This window comes from Macaca fascicularis, chromosome X, assembly GCF_037993035.2.
Source record: "Macaca fascicularis isolate 582-1 chromosome X, T2T-MFA8v1.1".
NCBI lineage: Eukaryota > Metazoa > Chordata > Mammalia > Primates > Cercopithecidae > Macaca > Macaca fascicularis.
The window spans coordinates 78,412,886-78,428,010 of record NC_088395.1 but is presented as its reverse complement, the minus strand read 5'-3'; the positions used below and the strand labels follow the sequence as shown (position 1 = coordinate 78,428,010).

Sequence of the window (15,125 nt, the reverse complement as noted above, 5' to 3'; positions counted from 1 at the left end):
AAAAGTGGGCAGTCCAGGTGCTGTGGCTCACGCCTGTAATCCCAACACTTTGGGAGGCCGAGACGGGTGGATCACGAGATCAGGAGATCGAGACCATCCTGGCTAACACAGTGAAACCCCGTCTCTACTAAAACCATACAAAAAAATTAGCCAGGTGTGGTGGTGGGCACCTGTAGTTCCAGCTACTCAGGAGGCTGAGGCAGGAGAATGGTGTGAACCCGGGAGGCAGAGCTTGCAGTGAGTGGAGATCGCACCACTGCACTCCAGCCTGGGCAACAGAGTGAGACTCCATCTCAAAAAAAAAAAAAAAAGAAAGAAAGTGGGCAAAGGACATGAACAGTCACTTTTCAAAAGAAGACATACATGCAGCCAACAATCTTGTGAAGGAACACTCAACGTCACTGACCATTAGAGAAATGCAAATCAAAACCACAACCGGATACCATCTCACGCCAGTCGGAATGGTTATTATTTCAAAGTAAAATAATGATAGATACTGGCGAGGTTGCAGAGAAAAAGGAACACTTATACACTGTTGGTGAGAGTGTAAATTAGTTTAACCATTGTGGAAGACAGTGTGGTGATTCCTCAAAGACCTACAGACAGAAATACCATTCGGTGCAGCAATCTCATCACTGAGCATATACCGAAAGGAATATAATAAATCATTCTATTATCAAGACATGTGCATGTGTATATTCATTGCAGCACTATTCACAAGAGCAAAGACATGGAATCAGTCTAAATGCCCAGCAATGGTAGACTGGATAAAGGAAATGTGGTACATATACACCATGGGATACTATGCAGCCATAAAAAAAAATGAGATAAGGTCCTTTGCAGGAACATGGTTGGATCTGGAGGTCATTATCCTCAGCAGACTAATGCAGGAACAGAAAACCAAAAACTGCATATTCCCACTTATAAGTGGGAGCTAAATGATGAGAACACAGGGACACAAAGAGGGGAACGGCACGCACTGGGGCCTATCGGACGGTGGAGGGTGGGAAGATGGAGAGGAGCAGGAAAAATAACGAACGGGTACTGGGCTTAATCACTGGGTGATGAAATAATTTCTACAAGAACCCACACGACACAAGTTTACCTATGTGACAAACCTGTACATGTACCCCTGAACTTAAAAGTTAAATTCAAGAAATAATAATATGATTTGATCTTGACTGTTACGTACTTTTGTATTAGTGGAATCAGAAAATATGTTCATATTTCTTGCTTCTTGTGTTTAATGTCAGGAGTTTGGTTTTGGATATTTAAATTTGAGATGTCTATTAGGTATCCACGTGGAGAAGTTGAGCAGACAAAGGTCTGGATCTGGGCTGAAGAAATACATATGGGAGTCACCGTAGTATCAATATTTTTTTTCAGGGCCCACTGCAGAGCTTATAGCTTGCAGTGAACGCCAAGAATGAGTTCTCAGACAATTCCAGCTGAGCGGGGCCAGGGGCAGCTCTTCTCAGAGAGTCCGCCCAGCATCTGTCCGCCAAGTATTTATTGAAAGGGTTTGTTAAACCACAAACATCCACTAGATGGCTTTTTTGAGGTCTGGTCGTGAGACACCTGTGGCCTTGTAAAAGCACTCAAACCGCATTCTCGGGAGGCTGTTTTCAGCGTTCCTTATCACACCACACACTCCACTGCCCGTCCTGTTTTCAGGGTCAAGGAGTTTCATTCTCATGCACAAATAACATACATACAATGCCTCAGTATGTTTCCATGCCCTGACCTCAAACGCCTTGTACATAAGCTGGAATATGTTGTCGTGCACCCCCCACACCCACTCCAGAGACAGAAATTACACCACTTTTCTATTGAGTTATGTTAAAATACACGGAACACAAAATTTACCATCTTAAGCGTTTTTCAGTTTTCAGCTCAGTAGTGTTAAGTATATTCGCATTGCTGTGCAGCCAATCTCCAGCATGTCTTCAAGTGCAAAACTGAAATGTATACCCGGTAAACAACTCCTCATTTTCCCCTGCCCCCGAGCCCCTGGAAACCACCACTCTACCTTCCGTTTCTGAGTTTGAATATTTTAGATCCCGTATATAGGTGGAATCATGTAGTATTTGTCCTTTTGTGACTGTCTCATTTCATAGCATAAGGTCCGGGTAACTCCATTTTTAGTTTTCTGAGTAACCGCCACACGGTTTTCCACAGCAGCTGTGCCATTTTACATTCCCACCAACAGTGCACAAAGGTTCCAGTTTCTGCACATCTTCACCAGGATCACATCAGTTTTATTGGACAAATGGAATTTATTTCATTTCTTTGTATTTTATTTCTGTTTATTTTTATTTTTATTTTTTTATTTTTTATTTTTTTTGAGACGGAGTCTCGCTCTGTCGCCCAGGCTGGAGTGCCGTGGCCGGATCTCAGCTCACTGCAAGCTCCGCCTCCCAGGTTCACGCCATTCTCCTGCCTCAGCCTCCCGAGTAGCTGGGACTATAGGCACCCGCCACCTCGCCCAGCTAGTGTTTTGTACTTTTTAGTAGAGACGGGGTTTCACCGTGTTAGACAGGATGATCTCGATCTCCTGACCTCGTGATCCACCCATCTCGGTCTCCCAAAGTGCTGGGATTACAGGCTTGAGCCACCGCGCCCGGCCTCTGTTTATTTTTAATGACACAATCGTATACATTTATAGTGTAAAACATGATGTTTTGAAATAGTTATACGTTGTGCAATGGCTAAATTAGGCTAACTACAATATGGATGAACTCACATACCTTTCATCTTTTGTGCTGAGAACACTTAAAATCTACCCTCTTAACAATTTTTCAAGTATACATTATTATTAACTATAGTCACCATGTTTACAATAGATCTCTTGAACTTAGACTTCTTGTCTAAATGAAGTTTTGTATCCTTTGACCAATATCTCCCCAATCCCTCCCAGCCCCTGACCCTGGTAACCACCATTCTATTCTCTGTTTCTAAAAAGTTTGATTTTTTAAGATTCCGCATCCCAGTGAGATTATGCAGTATTTGTCTTGCTGTGCCTGGCTTATTTCACTCGACATCATGTATTCCAGATTCACTCATGTTGTCACAAATGACAGGATATCCTTTTTTTTAAAAAAAAAAAAAACGCTCAATACCATTCTACTGTGTGTACATATACACATGTGCTTTATCCATTCAACCATCTGATGGGCTCTTAGGTTGACTTCACGTCTTGGCTCTTGTGAACAGTGCTGCAGTGAATATGCGAGTGCAGATATTTTTGACATACTCATTTCATTTTCTTTGGCCGTATATCCAGTAGTGGGATTACTAAATCAAATGACAGTGCTATGGATAATCTTTTTAATTTTAACTTTAATGGATACATAATATCTGCACATATTTATGCTGTGCATGTGATATTGTGTCACGTGCATAGGATGTGTAAAGATCAAGTCAGGATATGTGGGGTAACCATCACCTGGAATATTTTTCATTCCTAGTATTGGAGATATTTCCAGTCCTCTCTTCTGGCTATTTTGAAATATACAATACATTGCTGTTAACTGTAGTCATCCGACTCTGCTGTTGAACATTAGAGATTATTCCTTTTTTTTTTTTTTTTTTTTTTTTTTTTTGAGACAGGCCCCAGACTGGAGTGCAGTGGCGTGATCACAGCTCACTGCAGCCTCAGCCTCCTGGGCTTAAGTGATCCTCCCACCTCAGCCTCCAGAGTAGCTGGGAGGTTGCCAGGCACATGCCACCATGCAGGGCTAATTTTTTTTTTTTTTTCCTAAAGACAGGGTTTCGCTGTACTGTCCAGGCTGGTCTGGAACTCCTGAGCTCATGCGATCTGCCAGCCTCGGCATCCCAAACTGTTGAACTGTTGGGATTACAGGTGTTAGCCACCATGCCCAGCCTAGAACTTATTCCTTTTTAACTGTATGTTTATACCTATTAACCAACTTCTCTTCTTCCCAACGCCCCTTCCCCCAATCCACACACATTTCCCAGCTTCTCATATCTATCACTCTCTTCTCTGCCTCTGTGAGACCAACATTTTTACCTCCCACATATGAGTGAGAACATAAGGTATTTGTCTATCTGTGTCTGGCTTATTTCACCTAACAAAATGACCTCCAGTTCCATCCAGGTTGCTGCAAATGAAAGGATTTCATTCTTTTTGTGGCTGAATCATATTCCCTGTGTATACATGCCACATTTTCTTTATCCATTCATCCACTGATGGACACTTAGGTTGATTCCATATCTTGGCTATTGTGATGAGTGCTGCAATAAGTATGGGGGTGTAGGTATCTCTTTGATATACCGATTTCCTTTCTTTTGGATAAATGCCCAGTAGTGGGATTGCTGGATACTTCTATTTTTAGTGTTTTGAAAAGTCTCCATACTGTTTTGCACGGTGGCTGTACTAATTTCCATTGCCACCAACAGTGTATAAGAGTTCTCTTTTCTTCACATCCTCGCCAACACTTGTTCTCTTTTATCTTTCTGATAATAGCCATTTTACCAGGTGTGAAGTCATAGCTCATTGTGACATTTCCCTGATGATAAGTGATGTTGAGCATTTCCTTTTTTTTTTTTTTTTTTTTTTTTTGAGACGGAGTCTCACTCTGTCACCCAGGCTGGAGTGCAGTGGCGCGATCTCCACTCACTGCAAGCTCTGCCTCCTGGGTTCACGCCATTCTCCTGCCTCAGCCCCCCATGTAGCTGGGACTACAGGCTCCCGCCACCTCGCCCGGCTAATTTTTTTTGTATTTTTAGTAGAGATGGGGTTTCACCGTGTTAACCAGGATGGTCTCGACTTCCTGACCTCGTGATCCACCCGTCTCGGCCTCCCAAAGTGCTGGGATTACAGGTGTGAGCCACCGCGCCCGGCCCCGATGTTGAGCATTGTCATACAACTGTTGGCCATTTGTATGTCTTCTTCGGAGAAGTATCTATTTAGATCCTTTGCACATTTTAAAACCAGGTGATTTGTATTCTTGTTAGTGAGTTGAGTTCTTTATATATTTTGGATACTAACTCCTTATCAGATGTATAGTTTGTGAATATTTTCTCCCGTTCTGTAGGTTGCCTCTTCACTCTGTTGATCATTCCCTTTGTTGTGCAGAAGCCTTTCAGTTTGACATAATCCCATTTCTCTATTTTTTCTTTGGTTGCTCATGCTTTTGGGGTCATAGCGCAAAAGTGATTGCCAAGGTCAATGCCATGGATGTTTCTCCCTATGTTTTCTTCTGGTAGTTTTACAGTTTCAGGTCTTATATTTAAATCCGGAGTCCAATTTGCCTTGATTTTTGTGTATGGTCTGAGACAAGGGTCCCATTTCATTCTTCTGCATGTGGATATTTCCGTTTTCCCAAGACCATTTATTGAAGAGACAGTCCTTTCCACATTGTGTGTTCTTGGCATCTTTGTTGAAAATCACTTGACAATAAATGCAAGAATTCTTTCTAGTCTATTATATTGGTCCACATGTCTATTTGTATGCCAGTACTATGCTGTTTTGATTACTCTAGCTTTTTTTATGTTTTGAGATCAGGTTGTGATTCCTTCAGCTTTGTTCGTTTTGCTCAAGATTGCTTTGGGTAACTGGAGTCTCTCGTGGTTTGCTGCAAATTTTAGGATTGCTTTTTCTATATATGTAAAACTAGCGTTGGAATTTTGATAGGGATCGCATTGAATCTATTAATTGCTTTGAGGAGTACGGACATTTTAACAGCATTGATTCTTCCAATCCCTGATCATGGGTTAGCTTTCCATTTATTTGCAGCTTCCTCAATTGCTTTCATCAATGTTTTATAGTTTTCAGTGTACACATCTTTTACCTCCTTGATTGAATTTATTCCCAAGTATTTTATGTTATTTTTGAGAACTCTTTTAAATGGGATTGTTTTCTTGATTTATTTTCAGATACTTTGTTATTAATGTATAGAAATGCTACTGTATATGTTGATTTTTGTTAGGCAGGGACCCGGACCCGACATGGCGGCACCACTCAGCGTAGCAGGCCCTTTGTTTCGAGAGTTCCCTCCCTCTTGAACACACCCTCAGACTTACATACATCAGAGGTTCCAGCTGGACAGTCACACTCCCCCATGACCTGCAGCTCACCTGCATTCCACAAGTTCCTAAACAGCAGTTTCGGTTGACAGTTTCCAAAGACCCCTTCCTCATGACCCTTACTCAGCTCCTGCCCTAGTAGTTTCAAGACCGCCCAGGCCTTGTTTGCACAACCAGCTTCCCTACCTCTCAGGCTATAAGAAGCCCCTACCCTCCTCCCTCAGTGCGACTTCCTCGGCCCACACCTTTGGACCGAGGAACCTCGCCCACAAGCCCTAATAAAAGGCTATTCTCACTGCCATTTGCCTTGTGTCTTCGTTCCCAGTTTGGCTCCAGCCTCAGTTTACCTTTACATTGGTGCCAAAATCCGGGAGGAGACCTCCTCCCCGGACCCCTGCCAGGTCGGGCAGGCTCTCCTCTCCCTGAGCCAGGACCTCCTTTCTGAGCCGGGAGCCGTTTCACCAAATCCAAGACTCAATTTAATCACTGCTGGGTAAGTCTCCCCCTCGTCCTGAAGGCTCCCTCCGGGAGTCCCTGTCCAAAATGCGTGGCCACATCAGAGGTTCTCTCCAGTCAGCTGTGACCTCGGCACTGGGGACTAGGAGAAGTCCAACCTCCCCGGGAGCCACCATACCCCGCACTCTGCGTGGCAGTGGGAGGACGCTCCCATTGCCTCCAGACTGCCTGCCTTGAGACCATGGGAACTACCTAGTCCAAACCAAACCAAAAATCTCCTCTGGGGTGCCTCTTAGCAAATCTCCAGACTTTAAGTCTCAGCCAAGACATAAAATGAAAGCGGCTCATTTTCTTCTGCACAATAGCATGGCCGCAATATAAATTGGATAATCAGTCTCAGTGGCCTGCAGAAGGCACTCTAGACTTTAACATTCTCACAGATCTGACCAACTTCTGCAAGAGACTAGGCAAATGGTCCGAGATAACCTATGTTCAGACCTTTTGGGACTTGCATTCTCGCCCAGATCTCTGTGCCCAATGCTCGTTAGCTCAAGTTCTGTTCGCAAAGTCTCTTCCCTCAAGCGAGGAGAGGGATGATTCCTCCTCTTTTTCTGAGCCTCCTGACACCCTATCCCGGCCACCCCTCCGGTCTCCTGCCCAACCTCCTCCTCACCCTGACCCACCGTTATCCCCATCCTCATCAACGTCTCCCCACCCTTCCCCCGCGTCCTGTGCCCTTGTCAAACCCGACAGATTCTGTCTCCCCTACCTCCACTTCCTCCCCTTCCTTGCCTGTCTCAGCCCATACTTGGTCCAGGACCGACCTCCTGTGTCCCTTATGAGAGATGGCAGGCGCCGAAGGAGTAGTCCAGGTCCATGTGCCGTTTTCATTGGCAGACTTGTCTGAGGTTGAGGAGCGTGCAGGCTCCTTTTCGGCCAATCCTAGTCTTTATATCAAAGAGTTTAGGTATCTATGCCAGGCATATGATCTCACCTGGCATGACCTTCATGTCGTTATGACCTTAACCCCGTCTCCTGAGGAGCAGGAACACATCCTAGTGGCAGCCAGGCAGCATGCTAATCAGGTTCATTTAACTGACCCTGCCATGCCAGTCGGCACCGAGGCAGTGCCCTCGGCTGAGCCCAACTGGGACTACCAGGTAGGGCAGGAAGGCCGCCGTCACCGAGACCTGATGGTTCAGTGCCTTCTTGCCGGCATGCAGGCAGCCTCTAACAAATCAGTCAACTTTAACAAACTAAAGGAGATAGTCCAAGGTGCAGGTGAAAATCCGGCTGTTTTTCTTAACCAGCTGACTGAGGCACTTATTCAGTACACCCACCTTGACCCTGCCTCCCCCGCAGGAGGGACTGTCTTGGCCTCATATTTCATTTCTCAGTCAGCCCCCAGTATCCAAAAAAAGTTTTAAAAGGTGGAGGACGGCCCTCAAACTCCCATCCAGGGTTTAGTCAAACTGGCCTTCAAGGTCTACAACTCCGGGGAGGAAGCAGCTGAGGCCCATCGACAGGCCAGGCTAAAACAGAAGGTACAACTCCAAACCCAGGCCTTGGTAGCAGCCCTGAGACCAGCCAGCTCCAGGAGCTTCCAGAAAAGATGTACTACCCGAGCACCACCTGGTGCCTGCTTCAAGTGCGGCAACGACGGCCACTGGGCCAAGCAGTGCCCCAACCCAAAGGAGCCAACCCACCCCTGTCCAAACTGTCGGCAGATGGGCCACTGGAAGTCAGACTGCCCCAACCTAAGGACGGTCACTGCGCCTCCACGTGATGACCCTCCTCCAGGTATTGGAGGTGCCTTCCAGCTCCTCGACACTGACGAAGATTGAAGAGGCCCAGACTCAGGGACCCCTCTCACTCTCGCCGAGCCCAGGGTCATGCTCCAGGTAAGTCCATATCCTTCCTTATGGATACGGGGGCTACCTACTCTGTTTTGCCTTCCTTCAGTGGCCCCAGCCACCCCTCCACTTTCGCAGTCATGGGAATTGATGGCACTCCCTCCACCTACCACCAGACTCCTCCTCTGTCTTGCCGCCTGGATGGCTCCCTCTTCTCGCACTCATTTCTTATCATTCCTTTGTGCCCAGTCCCCTTGTTAGGATGAGACCTTCTCTCCAAGCTAGGGGCCTCAGTTCATTTCTGACCCAACCCCTCCCCACACCTCGCATTCCTCTTCCCCCTCCTGTCACCTGACAAACCTCGCCAGGCTGACCCCCCACTCCCATTTCCAGTCCCCATTAACCCTAAAGTGTGGGACACCTCCACCCCGATCATTGCCCAGCACCACACTCCGGTCCACATCCGGCTAAAAGACCCTTCCAAGTTCCCTTCTAGAACCCAGTTCCCTATCTCCCTTGAACATCAACAGGGATTAAAACCTATCATTACATGCCTGCTCCAACAGCACATTCTAGTTCCAGCCAACTCACCATGCAATACTCCTATCCTGCCTGTACAGAAAAGCTCTGGGGCCTATCGTCTCGTACAGGACCTATGCCTCATCAATGAGGCAGTAGTCCCTACCTTTCCAGTTGTTCCTAATCCATATACACTCCTCTCACGCATTCCTCCAGACACCACTCATTTCACTGTCCTTGACCTGAAAGATGCCTTCTTTACCATCCCTCTACACCCAGACTGCCACTTTCTGTTCGCCTTCACATGGGAGGACCCAGACACTCATGTTTCTTCCCAGTTGACCTGGACTGTCTTGCCTCAAGTGTTCCGAGATAGCCCCCATTTTTTCAGACAGGCACTGGCACAGGACATTCTTCTCTGCCCCCTAACCCATAGCACCCTTCTACAATACATAGATGATCTATTACTATATAGTCCTTCCTGGGAGTGCTCCCTTGCAGACACTGCTACACTTCTAAATTTTCTAGGCGACCAAGGTTATCGGGTTACCCCGGCTAAGGCTCAACTTTGCACCCCTTCTGTCACCTACCTAGGCATACTACTCACACCCGCTACAAAAAGCCTTACGGCAGATAGAGTAAGCCTCATTGAAACTCTCCAGCCTCCTCAGGATGTGGAAGAGATCTTGTCCTTCCTAGGACTAGTAGGCTATTTCAGGCATTGGATTCCCAACTTCGGGGTCCTAGCCAAGCCCCTCTACCAGGCTGCCAGGGAGACACCCACTGGACCACTGTCCGACCCCTCCTTGGTTGCCAACTCTTTCAAGAAGCTTCAGGACTGTCTCCTTTCTGCCCCTGCTCTCTCTCTCCCCAACCCCCTTTGGCCCTTTCATCTATTCACCGAGGAGCGCCAGAAGGTAGCCACTGGCCTCCTAGCCCAGCCAGTTGGATCCACATACCAGGCTGTGGCCTATCTCTCCAAGCAGTTAGATCCCACAGTCCAAGGCTGGCAACCTTGTCTGCAAGCCCTGGCGGCTGCCACAGAACTTACCCAAGAAGACCTCAAGCTTACCCTAGGACATCTTCTCACAGTCTACTCTTCTCACCAACTGTCAGATCTCATCACACACAAGTGTCTCAGCCATCTCACCCCGTCCCAGCTTCAACAGTTCCACCTGCTATTCATTGAAAACCCTCACATCACTCTCACCACCTCACCCCCTCTAAATCCTGCTACCCTCTTGCCCACTCCAGGACACGATTCTGCCCCCGCACATTCCTGCCCAGAAGTTCTCACCACCTTGCCACCCGCCCGCCTCGGTCTTTCCAAACAGCTGTTAAAACACCCAGACCATACCCTGTTCGTAGATGGGAGCTCTGTCTTAACCCCCGATGGCCGCAGACAGGCGGCATACGCTGTCGTAACAGCAACCCAAACGGTTGAAACCAGGCCCTTGCCTCTAGGCACCACCTCCCAGAAGGCTGAACTCACCGCCCTTACTCGTGCCTTACTTCTCTCCAAAGGGCAGAGGGTTAATATCTATACAGACTCGAAATATGCTTACCTTATTGCACATACTCACTCTATTCTCTGGCAAGAGTGTGGGTTTCTTACCACCAAAGGGATGCCAGTAGTCAACGGACCACATATAAAGAGGTTGCTTGATGCTCTCCAGGCCCCCAAAGAAGTAGCCATCATCCACTGGAAAAGCCACTAGCATTCTAAGGACCCTGTGTCGCAAGGTAACAGCCTAGCTGACTCCACAGCACGGGCCACTGCCCTCACTTCCCCCTCTCCCCGAGCGCCTTTACTCTTTCTTTCCCCCGCGTATTCCCCCGACTACTCTTCTCAAGAACTTCAAACCCTGATGGCCCACCCCAGTGTTACCTGGAACAAGGATGGGCGGGTGTTCATTGGCAGCCGAATAGCGCTCCCTCAGACTCAGGCAGTACATATACTAATCGACATACACCGCTCTCTCCACATAGGACCCAAGGCTATGTATAACTTCCTAGAACCCATCTTTCACCTTCCCTCACTACAGGCCCAAATTTAAAAAGTACGTCAACAATGTGCCACCTGTTCAGCCACTAACCCCCAAGGTAGGCTCAGACACCCAGGGCCTACTCATCAGCTAAGAGGCCACCAGCCAGGAGAAGATTGGCAACTTGATTTTACTCACATGCCCGACATAAAAAATTTCGCTACCTGCTGACCTTAGTTGACACCTTCTCAGGATGGATTGAGGCTTTCCCCACCACTCCAGAGACTGCAGAAGTCGCAGCAACTATTCTCCTAGAGCACGTCGTCCCCAGGTTCGGTCTCCCCCGAACCATCCAATCAGACAATGGTCCGGCTTTCATTTCCAAACTCACCCAGCAGGTGGCAGCCGCACTCCAGATTACCTGGAAGCTCCACGTTCCCTACCATCCGCAGTCCTCTGGTAAGGTAGAACGCGCAAACGGCCTCCTTAAACTGCATCTAACCCAGCTCACTCTAGAAACCCGCCTCTCCTGGATAACTCTCCTTCCTCTGCCTCTTACTCGTCTCAGGGCAGCTCCTCAGGCCCCCACAGGGCTCAGCCCTTTTGAGCTACTGTACGGACGCCCGTTCCTCTTCCAGGAGCTGCCAGCCCTCTCCTCTCCCTTAGGCTCCTACCTCCCTTACTTAACCCTCCTACGCGAGCTTCTAAGAAAACACGTGGACCGGTGTCTCCCCACACCAGCTTCCCCAAACCCTAAAAATCCCGCCGTTGTAGCACCAGGAGACCTAGTACTACTCAAGCAGCTGCAGCCCCGAGCCTTATCTCCCCGGTGGGAAGGACCATATACCGTAATCCTTACCACGCCCACTGCTGCCAAACTCCTCCACCTTCCCTCCTGGTATCATCTGTCCCAGCTGAAAAAAGCACCCACCCAGCATGATTCCAGGTGGACGGCTCAGGCTGTTGCGCCTACTAAACTACGACTTACGCGTGCCGGTAACGACCCTCTGCCTAACCTTCCTCAGCTATCCGGTACTCCTGAGCCTAGGTAAGACTCCTACCCAAACTCCCCCCGTCAACCCATTCCGCTGGAGATTCTATCTGTCAGAAACCTGGACCCAAAACAATCACATAAGTTCCCTCATCTTAGCCACAGTTGACTGTGGGCCCCAAAGGTGCCAGAGTAAGGTTACCTTTAACTTCTCCACCTTTAACAGTTGCCCCGACTGGTGGAACCCAGTCATATGCTTTCTCTATGATCAAGTAGAATATAACTGTCTCAATTACTGGGTAGAAACCAATGGCGGGTGTCCATATCATTATTGTAACATGCATTTTACTTCTCGACATGTCATACACCAGGTGGCAGCAACCGGCATCAACAGTTCAGTTAGTCAGATCATACGGACGAGAAGTGCCTACATTCTTCCTTACCATTCCTGACCCATGGGACCCTCGGTGGGCATCAGGTATAGAGGCTCGCCTTTACCGGCACGGCTTCAAATCTTATCCCGTAGCCTGACTCAAGATTTATAGAGCCTACGTCAGCGTCACAAGCAGCCTCCTCAGCCTGGCCTCCGACATCAAACAACAAGAAAAAGTCATCTCAGCTCTAGCCAACCCAGACAATACAGCCAACTCAGACAACAAGCCTCAGGGCAGCGGTAACCCTTTTTCTTGGCTAACCCTAGTCAGAGGAGGGGCCCAGGTAGTACAAATGGTCGGAGTGCACAACATCTCCCGTTGTTTCTTGTGTGCAGCATTAAATAAGTCCCCACTGGTTGCGATACCTTTACCTAGCACCTTTAACTCTTCCAACCTAACCCCCTCCTTTCCCCTTCCCAACCAAGCCCTAGGGGAAGTTCCTTTGTTCCAAGACCCACTTAAACAACAACTCCCCTTTTGCTACTCCATCCCTAATGCTTCCTGTGCAACTGGACAGGATTTGCGCCTCCAAATCTCACTGCCCCCCCCAGGCGGGTATTTTTGGTGCAACTTCACCCTGTCAAAAACTCTCAAGGCTTCCGACACTACTCTATGCGTTCCCATCTCCCTAGTTCCCAGCCTCACCCTGTACAGGGAAGCCGAGCTATTCTGTCTTCTGTCCCTAGCCCGCCCCCGCCAGGCAAGAGCAGTATTCCTTCCGCTAATGATTGGAGTCTCCTTAGCCACATCCCTCGTGGCCTCTGGCCTTGGAACTGGAGCCTTAACTCGTTCTGTCCGATCCTCTCAAGATCTTTCAGCCCGATTACAGGTAGCAATCGAAGCTTTGGCAGAATCCCTGGCTTCCCTCCAAGGACAGATCACCTCAGTAGCCCAGGTGGCAGCCCAGAATCGCAGAGCACTGAACCTCCTTACGGCTGACAAAGGCGGGACCTGTATGTTCCTTAATGAAGAATGCTGCTACTACATCAAGGAGTCAGGACTAGTAGAAACCAACCTCCTCACTCTAGAAAAAGTCCGAGAAGGACTCCACAAAAAACCCTCAGGATTAGAGTCTCCATTCGGGTGGTGGCAGTCGTCCATGGCTGGCTGGGTCCTACCCTTCCTAAGCCCCTTACTAATCATTGGCTTCTTACTGCTCATAGCTCCCTGTATCATCCGCTTCATCCAGAACCGCATAAAAGAAGTCTTCCGGATCACTTTCAATCAGATGCTGCTCCATCCCTATACCCATTCCGACCTCCGAAAAACCCCACGATGACCCATAACAGCAGGAAGCAGCCAGATGAACACGTCGCCCCTTTTTCCTATTAGAAAGAGGTCGGAATGTTAGGCAGGAACTCGGACCCGACATGGTGGCGCCACTCAGTGTAGCAGGCCCTTTGTTTCGAGAGTTCCCTCCCTCTTTGAACACACCCTCAGACTTACATACATCAGAGGTCCCAGCTGGACAGTCACACTCCCCCATGATCTGCAGCTCACCTGCATTCCACAAGTTCGTAAACAGCAGTTTCGGTTGACAGTTTCCAAAGACCCCTTCCTCATGACCCTTACTCAGCTCCTGCCCTAGTAGTTTCAAGACCACCCAGGCCCTGTTTGCACAACCAGCTTCCCTATCTCTCAGGCTATAAGAAGCCCCTACCCTCCTCCCTCAGCGCGACTTCCTCGGCCCACACCTTTGGACCGAGGAACCTCGCCCGCAAGCCCTAATAAAAGGTTATTCTCACTGCCATTTGCCTTGTGTCTTCATTCCCAGTTCGGCTCCAGCCTCAGTTTACCTTTACAATTTTGTTTTTTGTAAACTATTTTAAGACTTCATATATGTACGATCATGTTATCTGCAGAGAGAAGTAATTTAATTTCTTTTTTTTTCTTTTCTTTTTTGAGATAGGGTCTCCTTTTGTCACCCAGGCTAGAGTGCAGTGGTGCGATCTCAGCTCACTGCAGCCTCGACTTCCTGGGTTCGAGCGATTCTCGTGCCTCAGGCCCAGATGTAGTTGGGTGCCACCAGGCCCGGCTAGCTTTTGTATTTTTGGTAGAGACAGGGTTTCGCCATGTTGCCCAGGCTGGTCTCAAACTCCTGGCCTCGTGTGATCCACCTGCCTTGGTCTCCCAAAGTGTTAAGATTACAAGCCATGAGCCCAGCAAACTTGTTACTTTCTGTTTTGTGTGCCTTTCATTTTTTTCTCTTGCCTAAGATTTTTGACTAAACGTTGCAGTACTACGTTGCATAGCAGTGGTGAAAGGGGACATCTTTGTCTTGTTCCTGATATAGGTAGTACTGAAACCAGCGTCTTCTATCAGCTGTGGCAAGAATGTAGTTAAAGAAAAGAATCAGACCAAAAATTGAGCCCCGGGGCTCTATATTTTTAAGAATTTGGGGGGAAGGGAGCTTCCAGATAGCTGAACACGTGGAAGTTCCTGGAGGGAAGTGCACCCGGAGAGGTCATGGAAGCTCCATACCCCTTCCCACATACTGTGCCCTATGCATCTCTTTCATCTGGCTGTCCTTTGTCTGTATCCTTTGTCATGTTCTTCATAATAAATGGGTAACAGGTTTATGAATCAGTGATAAAACCCAACACCATACGCTAACATGATTTTGTGCACTTACAGGAGGAATATTTCCTAGTTAAGTAGGAAATTGTGCAAAAGGCCTCTGGAAGACCTTCATTCTAAACTGCTTCGTAGGGAAACATTTCATTTAGAAGTCTGGACATTCTTTCTTCGGTTTGCTGTAATCTGCATTTGCTGAGTAGAACTCATATTAATCATCGGGACCCCATTTATTCCAGGGTTTTGGGGGATTCTTTCTGTCCCA

The 15,125-nt window shown here is 48.0% G+C and overlaps 1 long non-coding RNA gene across 2 annotated transcripts; it reads left to right on the top strand.

The window, feature by feature from the left end:
• Positions 1-6,178: 6,178 nt before the first annotated feature.
• Positions 6,179-14,036, top strand: LOC141409408 (uncharacterized). Of its 2 annotated transcripts, XR_012429962.1 has the most exons (3): positions 6,179-6,541; positions 8,067-8,405; positions 11,257-14,036. It is a non-coding gene; the product is annotated as an uncharacterized lncRNA (long non-coding RNA). The 2 variants fall into 2 exon arrangements; XR_012429961.1 differs by lacking the exon at positions 6,179-6,541 and having other exon boundaries at positions 7,856-8,405.
• The last annotated feature ends 1,089 nt before the right edge of the window (positions 14,037-15,125 follow it).